This window comes from Macaca mulatta, chromosome 14, assembly GCF_049350105.2.
Source record: "Macaca mulatta isolate MMU2019108-1 chromosome 14, T2T-MMU8v2.0, whole genome shotgun sequence".
Lineage (NCBI taxonomy): Eukaryota > Metazoa > Chordata > Mammalia > Primates > Cercopithecidae > Macaca > Macaca mulatta.
In genome coordinates, this window is record NC_133419.1 from 55,123,293 (window position 1) to 55,133,309 (window position 10,017).

At 46.6% G+C, this 10,017-nt stretch overlaps 1 non-coding gene across 1 annotated transcript; it reads left to right on the top strand.

The window, feature by feature from the left end:
• The first annotated feature begins 1,063 nt into the window (after positions 1 to 1,063).
• Positions 1,064 to 1,188, top strand: LOC114672546 (U6atac minor spliceosomal RNA). The gene has a single exon (XR_003722953.1). It is a non-coding gene; the product is annotated as a U6atac minor spliceosomal RNA (small nuclear RNA).
• The last annotated feature ends 8,829 nt before the right edge of the window (positions 1,189 to 10,017 follow it).

Genomic DNA, 10,017 nt, shown 5'->3' on the forward strand with positions numbered 1-10,017 from the left:
TGAGAGGTGAGGTTAGAAAGGCAGGAAAGAAAGAAAAGGGAAAACAAAAGTAAAGAAAGATACACTAGTGCCCAACAGGTAAAATAAAAGTTAAATCAAAACCACAATGCAAATCAAAACCACAGTGAGTGATCACCTCATACCTGTTAGGCTGACTATTATCAAAAAGACAAGAGATGACAAGGGCTGGCAAGGATGTAGATAAAAGGTAACCCTTGTATACTGTTGGTGAGAATGTAAATTGGTACAACCATTATGGAAAACAGTATGGAGGTTCCTCAAAAAGTTACAACGATCTGGTAATCCTACTATTGGGTATACACCCTAAAGGAAATGAAATCACCACCTTGTAACGATAGCTGCACTCCCATGTTCATTGCAGCATTATTCAAAACCACCAAGATATGAAAATGACCAAAGTGTCCATCAAGAGATAAATGGATAAAGAAATCATGATATATATGTATAAAGATATGTGTATATATATATTTCTTTGTGTATATATAAACATATATATGTGTTACATATATTTATATATAAATGTAAACACACACGAAGAAATATTATTCAGCCTTGAAAAGAAAGTTATCCTGCCATTTGTAACAACGTAGATGAACCTAAAGGACATTATGCTAAGTAAAATAAACCAGACACAGGAAGAAAGAAAAATACTGCATGATTTCACTTATACATGAATCTAAAAAAAAATTGAATACATAAAAACAGAAGAATGATGATTGATGGGAGGGACTGGACAGATGTAGGTCAAAGGGTTGAAAGGTGTAGTTGTATAGGATGAATAAGACTAGAGATTAAATGGACAGCATGAGGACTATAGTTAATAACATTGTATTGCATACTGGAAATTTGCTAAGAGAGTGAATTTTAGGCTCTCTCACCAAAAAAAGAAAGAAAGGTAACTATGTGAGATAATGGATATGTCAATTTCCTCGGCCATAGTAACTGCTTCGGCTACTGATAGAAAGAAGCTACTGATAGTTGCACAGCAAGTTCCTGCCTATGTACATTATGCATACAAATGTACATTAAAACATCATGTTGCATGTTTTAAGAAAGGAGGGAAAGTCAGCACTCCTCTTGACAATGACAGAAAAGGCCCTGCAGCCTGACAACATGCATACAGTTAAGGTATCGCCACCTACTTCAAGGCATCAACTACTTCCACTAACCATCCTTTTTAAAAACGCAAAAGGTTTGCTTTGGGGGAGCTTCCTGGTAGCTGAACACCTGGAGGCTCCTGGAAGGTGGTGCATCCAGAGAGGGCATGGAGCCCCTCCCTCTTCACACATCTCTTGCCCTAGGCATCTGTTCCATCCATCTGGCTGTTGTTCATCTGCATTCTTTGTAATATCCTTTATAGTAAATTGGTAAACTTTTTTTAAAATTATGTCCTTCACTGGCTCCTTTGTAAACCCACTGGCAGGAGTGTCCCACTCAGAACCTAACAGTTCAACCTCCATAGCAAGGCTGCAATCAGCTGTACCATGCTCAGGGGACCCATGGATGAGAGACAAGCCTGTCCCCCAGGAAGTCCAGTCTCTGGTTGGGGGTGGGGGTAGCAAGCACACACAGTCACCAGCAATCCAGCCTGCAAAGTGCTTTGAGGAGGCAAGCCCTGGGGCTGTGAGAGCAGGGAGGAGGAAGTGACTGGTTCTGCTCTCGAGGTCACAGAAGGACAACAGCCTGGGGCATGACGCCAAGCACGTGTATGAAGGAGGATGGAGTGTTCTAGCCCCAGGGAAGAGCATAAACAGAGGCACTGGGCATGGTCACCGTGAGGAAGCAACTGTTCCTATGGAATCCCCCTTAGTGATCACAGCCTCCGCCCTTCCCCTGATTTCCCTGCTTTGGCTTAGCCTACCCTTGACACTCGGCATGCCCTCAACCTCTGACCTCTCCCAGTTCTCCTCCTGCAGGGGAGACTTTCAGTCCCCTGACTTTCAGTCCCTGACTTTCAGTCCCCTCTTCCCTGATCCCAAACCATTTGCCCACGAGGACTTCAGGAGAGTATCTTCCGAGAGAAGCCTGGCCCCACTGCAGAGTCAGGCTGTCCATCTTCCAGGGAGTCTTCCTGCAGACCCTCATTCAACATAGGTGTCTCCCCAATCTCTGGCCAACAAGCTACCCTTCTTTTCTCCCCTCAGACCCCAAAGCCTCTTTTGCCAAGCTAAGCATTTGCAGAATAGCCTCCCCCTGTAGCAACAGGCAGTGGTCATTTAGCTGCCACTCCCTCCATTTCTCTTCCTTCCACTCCAAATCCACACTCTCTCATCTCCCATTCTTTCCTCCTGACTCCCCCTCTCCAGCCTTACCCATCTCCTGTCCACGCTCCACCTAACTATCTGATATACAAAGACGACTATCTGATATACAAAGTTGTCCATGTCACCCATGCTTAAAATGTTTTCTAACTCCCTATCATTCGCAGGAGTAAATCCAGACTCCTCAGTTGGCATTTGAAGCCCCCCACACTCTCTCCAGGTGAATTCTGTACCGGTCCCTCACACACCCTAAGATCCAGCTTCTTGGCCTATCCCGACCTGCCCTGCATTTTATCATACCTGTCACATCTTGAAGCAGCTGCAAGGTTGGGAAAGGCTGGATGCTGGTGGTAACTCAAGACTGGAGGGAGAGGGATTAAGCATTGGGCACCTCACCCACAGAATAGCGGTCTTGGCATTTTGGGGGTCACCTACCTTTTTTTAGTGTCTCTTAGAAGCCATAGGTCCCCTTCCTACAAAAATTAATATATAATGTACCTAAACACAAATTTTATACCACATGTCTGGGAAGTTACAGACCTTTCCCTTACAGTCTGATATGGTTTGACTGTGTTCTCCCCATCAAATCTCATCTTGAATTATAGTTCCCATAATCCCCACGTGTCATGAGAGGGACCAGGTGGAGATAATTGAATCATGGGGGCAGTTCCCCCCTACTGTTCTTGTGATAATGAGTGAGTTCTCATGAGATCTGATGGTTTTATAGACAGCTTTTACCCCTTTTGCTCGGCACTTCTCCTTGTTACTGCCATGTGAAGAAGGATGTGTTTGCTTCCCTTTCTGCCATAACTGTAAGTTTCCTGAGGCCTCCCCAGCCCTGCAGAACTATGAGTCAATTAAACCTCTTTTCTTTATAAATTACCCAGTCTCAGGTATGCCCTTATAGTGGCGTGAAAACGGACTATGCAGTCCATCCACGAACCCAGGTTTTAAAAGTCTCGCTCCAGAGAGCAGGCAGGAACTGTGAAAGCTGACCTAGCCATGCCTTGCAGGTCCTTGTGCCACCAACATCCAGCAAGGATCTGAAACTGAGTTGGTGTCCATAAGAACTTGTGGGACTATGCTGAATTCAACAGAAGGCAGGAGCTGCCTCAGAGAGAGAGAAGGCTGGGGCTCAAGATACAAGGAGAGCTGAGAGGCTCAGGTAGAACTTCCCACAGGTATAGCTCATGGGGTTACCATCCCATAGGTGGACTTGCTGATAAAGGAAAGCAGGTGAATTCCAGGCAGCCACTGGGAAAAAGTTGCCCTGTCCAGGTTTCAGCTCAGGTCTGCCTCTTTGAAGCTGGCACCAGATAGGTGACCAGGCCTGACCACATCCCTGCATACCTAAGAGGCATTACAAACCTGATTGCCCACTTTTACCCTCCACCAGCCATTGCTTCTCCCATCTCAGTTAATGAAAGCACCATTCAACAAATTGCTTAGACAAAAACCCAGGAATCTTCCTTCATTCCTCTTTCCTTCATCTGCCACATCCAATTCATCAAAAATGCCTGTCATTTTAACCTCCAAAAATGCACCAAATTTACCTTTTCTTCATCTGCACTGTTGTCACACCGCTCCAAGCCACCATCATCTCTGGCTTGGGTGACGTCTCCAACAAGGCATCCTCTTCCACTCTTGCCCTGTGTGGTCCATTCTCTACACGGCAGCCAGAGTGACCTTTTATAAAATGTGAGATTATAGCATTCTACCACTACAGACTTTCTAGCAGCTTCCTTGAAATTAGAATCAAGTCCCAGGATCCTAACCATGACCTGCAAGACCCCCATGACCTGGCCGTTCTTTCTCTCTGACCTCACCTCGTGCAACTCTCTCTCTTTCATTGTGCACCTAGCAAACAGCCTTCTTTCTGGTCCCCAAGAAGCCACAGGCTCAGGGCCTTTGCACTTCCTGACCCCCCTGCTCCCCAGATCTGGGCATGACAGACTCCCACACATCCCTCACTCTCAGTTCAAATGGCACCTCCTCAGAAAGGTGAGACCCCATCACTACCAATCCCATTGCCCTGTCTTATTTTCTTCATAGTATTTATCACGGGCTGAAATATTTTTGTTTATTTCTTCACGTTATTGACTGATTTCCAACTAGAATGTAAGCTCCACGTGAATAGGGACTGATTTCTCTCTTTTTAGTCCTGGAGCTCAGAATAAATGAAGTGACAAAAGGGAAAAACTAGGTAATGACTCAGGGCCCCCAGGGATATGGGTTTGACGTAAGGGTCAGGCCAGAGGAGGGCCAGAACAAGGCAGAATAAGGGGCTTGAGCACCCCCTCCCAGTCCTTCCTGATGGGGCCGCACAGCTCACTAGTGTGACTTGCTGCAGGAGGACTCCACCAGAGGCATGAATGAGACAAGGCACCTTGGCAGCTCCTCCTAATTCTAAGAAACTGCAGCTAGTGGACTGTTCACCAGCATGTGTACTGCTGCCAAGGTGAGTCCCTGGGATAGTTAATTCTCTGCACTAGGCTATGGTGGCCAGTTGTTTGATCAAACACCAGTTTAGACATTGCTGTGAAGGTGTTTTTGGCATGTAATTAACATTTAAATCAGTAGACTTTGAGTAAAGCAGATTACACTCCATACTGTGATGGGCCTTAGCTTATAGGTTGAAGGCCTTAAGAGCAAAGACTGAGAGTTCTTGAAACAGAAGGAATTCAGCCTCAAGACTGCAATATAGAAATTTCCTGAGTTGTCAGCTTGCCGGCTTGCCCTACAAATTTCAGACTAGCCAGCCCCGCAATCATGTGAGCCAGTTCCCTAAAACCCACCTCTCTTTCTCTCTCCTTCCCTCTCTCTTCCTCCCTTCCTCCCTCCCCCTCTCTTCCTCCCATATGTATGTGTGTATCTATATATTCGACAGGATATATACCCAATAGGGTGGATGGGTAGATATCTTACTGGTTCTGTTTCCCTAGAGAGCCCTGACTAATAATACACTCCTTTCCCCTACTTCATCCGCAGAGAGGGAAGTAGCCTCCATCCCCGTCTCTTCCTCCCGGATGTATGTGTGTATCTATATACCCGATAGGATACACATCCAATAGGGTAAACGGGTAGATATCTTACTGGTTCTATTTCTCTTGAGAGCCCTGACTAATAATACACTCCTTTCCTCTACTTCATCCGCAGAGAGGAAGTAGCCAGGGAAAATCAAGTAAGAGTGAGGTCACTGTGGAAGTCCCAGAAGTGCCGTGGTTCTCTTCTCAAACATGAAGGGCCCCAGGGTACCAGCCTGTGCATCCCCCTGCGAGCCTGTCCTGCAATCCTTCCAGGAACAGCCTGGCTTGTGGCCTAATGCTCAGGCGGTCCCCTGTACTAATGAGATAATACAATCAGAAAATGAATCTAGTTTTAAAAGAATGTTGATAAATGCGGCAAACATGCACTCAACAGATTACATATCAATGTTAAAGAGTCACCAAAGCCTCTCTTCTCGTCAGATGTAGTCATTCATTCACTCACTCAACAAATATTTATTGAAAGCCTGCATGTGCCAGACATTCTTCTAGGCATCAGGAATGCAGCAGCAAACAAAACAGTGACATTCAGGCAGAGAGAGATGGATAGTAAAGAGATTGATACAGAATACGTTATGTGGTGATGATAAAGAGCTACAAAGAAAAATGAATCATGGTAAGGGGAGTGGGGGTGTGAGTGAAGAAAGTGTCTAATTGATGTGGGGTGTGTAGAGAAAGCCTCTTTGTTAAGGGAGCCTCTGAACGGAGGCCTAAAAGGAGTGAGGGAGTGAGCCAGGCAGCACTGTGCGAGAAGAGCATCCCAACAGAGGGCCCAGCAGATGTGAAGCCCCGAGGCTTGGCATGCTGGCATCTTCCAGGAACAAGGAGGCCAGTACGACCAGAATAGAGTACACAAAAGAGAGTCCAGGAGAAGGGGTTGGAGGCCAAGTCATAGAGGGTCTTAAGTCCATGAGAAGAACTTTCAATCTTACTGAGGAAGTCAGAAGGCCTTTGGAGTTTTTGTTCAGGGGAGGAGTACTAACTCCATAAAACTCATAAGAGGTAGAGAAAAAAGAAAGGGGCAGGGGTGGTTTTACTTCCAGCACTTCTGTGCCAGTCACTCCTGGGCCACATATGCCCGAGAGAAGCCTCCACGATTGAATTTTCAACAGCTACTGCCTTGCCTCCCATTTATGTTGCCTCATCCAAACAGGACCAGTTTTAACTTCAGGGTGACACACCTGGGGGTGGAAGAAGGGCGGTGGAGGGAGGAGGACCATTGGGGCCACACTAACCCCCATCTCCACAAGTTTGTGCTGCTGCTTTCAATGCTGCTTTGTCTAATCTTTTTCCATCATCATCTTAACAACTGTCGTGCCACTATACCACCTTGAAAACTGTCTTCCAGAAATAATCCCGTGGAGACAGTGGCTCTCTCTTTCCTAGCCCTCTGGAGTATTGATCCTCACCCCAGCCCTCCTCTTTCATGCTCAAGACCACAGCCTGGTGGCTCCAAAAAGGACCTTCTGGGTCAGTGCACAGAGCACTTAGAAGCACCTCTGCCCCTTCCTCACTTACTTCCTGTTAATCCATCAGCATTCTGCAGCTCTGGCCAACGCTATCAGCCTCTACTCAATACGGTGCTTCATTCCACTGTGGGAGGGAAAGTGAGGAAATAAAAATATGACAAAGGAAGAGAGAGCTGAGAGAGAAGGCCAGAGGAGAGGAGAGCCACGATCAGGAAGGAACTGCTAAGACACTTCATCCCTGAAGGAGCTCAGGAATCACTGCATCTGGTGAGCAGGGACAAGGAGCTCATCAGAAAAGACTCTGCTTCCTCAAGTGTGTCCTCTAAAGCCAAGAAGAGTGACAGCAGGAATCTCCATGGTGGGGGGAAGGAGGCGCCTGCGGTCAAGTCGGGGACCTTTTTTTTTTTTTTTTTGACATGCAGAAGGGTTCAGCAGGTAAAGGGAAAACTGCACCTATAGAAGTCCTGTCCTTTTCACAAGTACCAGCTCAGATGCCCCAAGAAAACAGCCCACATCTCCAAGTGGGAATGAACATCTCCCTCCCTCTCTATCCCAGAGAGCTCAGCCATAGGGAATCCAGAGCCCTAGGCAGGAAACATTCTTCATGGAAGCCAGAGAAGCATGTCGTGTTCTCATGCCACACCAAAGTGACATTTTCTCCTCTCTTTCCAATTCTACCCTTCCTGCCTTGAATATTAGACTGACTGAGTGCCCCTCTCCCTCCACATCATGTGATGCTCTGCGTGAGTTTCTCAGGGGTGAAGGGGTGACTCAGCCTGGCTGCCTGAACCTACTTTCCAGCTCTCTGGCCCACGGCACATCCTCAGCACGGTCTCCACACCGCAGAGCAAGATGTGCCCTCTCTGCCTTCACTGCATTCAAATCCAAAAGAATTTTTCCATGATTTGTCACTTTCAGAGAGGGCTTACATAAAGAGTAGTTGTTTCCAGAGCAAAGCAAAGAATAATCAATGGAATTTAAAACAATCCTAGGAAAGGCTAGTCCCAGTGGAGCCAAGAAAGTTCTCCTGCCCCAGTTGAATCACTATTTTTTTTTTTTTTTTTTTTTTTTTTGAGACGGAGTCTCGCTCTGTCGCCCAGGCTGGAGTGCAGTGGCCGGATCTCAGCTCACTACAAGCTCCGCCTCCTGGGTTCACGCCATTCTCCTGCCTCAGCCTCCCGAGTAGCTGGGACTACAGGCGCCCGCCACCTCGTCCGGCTAGTTTTTTGTATATTTTTAGTAGAGACGGGGTTTCGCTGGGTTAGCCAGGATAGTCTTGATCTCCTGACTTCGTGATCCGCCCGTCTCGGCCTCCCAAAGTGCTGGGATTACAGGCTTGAGCCACCGCGCCCGGCCTGAATCACTATTATGCACAGTTCTGGCCCTGCAGGAACCCAAGAGCCCTCATATTGGAAGGGTATTCCAGGTCCCCTGCGCCCGACGTATTTACTCAAGGCTGTTTGAAAGACCTTAGCTTTAGTGCAAGGCTCCCAGGGAAACAGATAAGAGGGTGTCCCTCCTACCTTACCTTTTCTCCATATGTTGGCAGTTCAGCTTTCGCTCTAGCCCAAGCCTCTTCTGGGTTCCTGTCTCATTTATTCAAGTGCCTACTTGACCTTTTGCAGATGTCTAATGGAGATCTCAAACTTAACACACTCAAATCTGAACTCTGGATTTCCTCCCTGAACTCCGAAGCTTCTCTGCTTGTGATCTTCATATCTCAGTTGAAGATGCCACTATTCACTCAGTTTCTCAAGCCAGAAATGTGGCAAAAGTACATGAATCTCCCTTGTCCACCACATCCTACTCTACACCCCAAACATGTCTCCAGTGCCGTCCCATCAGATTAAGACACCGTTATCCCTTGGCTAAAAGACCAGCAGTTCCCTGCTTCCATGTGACCCCCTCTCCAATCTATTTTCCACGTAGCAGCTAGAGCAATTTTTAAAATCAGATCACATCAATTCCTGCTTTAGTCGTTTCCTTTTATAACTTCCTCACTGAGGCCAAAAAGCTGGGCATGAATATGTCTCCTGCCTTCTTTCCTGGTCTCATTTTATGCCACTTTCTCACTTGCTGTACTTCAGCCACATCAAGCTTCTTTCCAGTTCTGGAACATGTTTTCTTCTCCACCTCAGGACCTTAGCACTTGTTTTCCGTTCTCTGCACATTTTTTCCCCTACGACATCCTTCAGATCTTAGCTTAGTCACTTCCTCAGAAAGCCTACTCCTAATACCCTTCCTAAGTAGGTGCCCCCATAATTTGTTGTCATTTTCTTTTGCAGTCTCATTTATTCTTTATATAACATTTAGCCAATTAGCAGTTGACAATTAACTCTATGTTTACATGTTTATTGCCAGTCTCCCTGCCATTGTCTGCTATCCCCATAAGAATGAGCCTAGACTGAAGGCATGTTACTGAGTCCAGCTGGAGACAGTCCAGGTCCCGCCAGAGAGAGGCAGGGTTTGAGGCCTGAGGCAGACACAAGGCTCCTTGCAGGAAGAAACCATGCCTGAGTTGTTTACACAGGACTTGGCAGATACATTGATTGGATGACTGGATGGATGGATGGATGGATGGATGGATGGATGGATGGATGGGTGGATGGATGGATGGATGGGGGAATTTCAGCTGTGGGCAAAAGGCAGTAGAAACCATGTCTGAAGAATGGGAGTTGACTGAACAGAACGGACCCTGCACTGGCAGGAATTCTATAGACCCAAGTTCAGAGACAATGCCATTTTAGCACCTGGATGAGAAAGAGACTAGGACAAGTCAGCCTTGCATGTGCTCAGGTAATACCTGCCTGCATCATGAGAGGGAGAATTAAAACCAAAAGAATAAAGAATATCTATAGTCTGACTTTCTCCTTCTTCACTTTGGCCAGAGTTGCCTTGACTCAGGTCAATCACATGGGTTGATGAGTTGATGTGGGATGACCCATAATACTCTGGGAGATGTCTACATGAAGAATTTGACTTTGGAGTCAGTAACCCTTACCGGTACATGAGGAGATCTACTTACTGGGGGAAGGGCTGCTGTCCATAGACTCCTAATGACCTTTGCAACCAACAGAAGGGAGACAAATGGAAAGGAGAGAAGACTCCTGGGCATGACTCAGTGGAACAGGAAGCATAGCCCATGCCAGTGTCATTAGAATGGGCTTACAGAGAAAGTATGTAGGGCCAAGGAGAGGAACAAAGAAAATGGAGAAAGCCTCC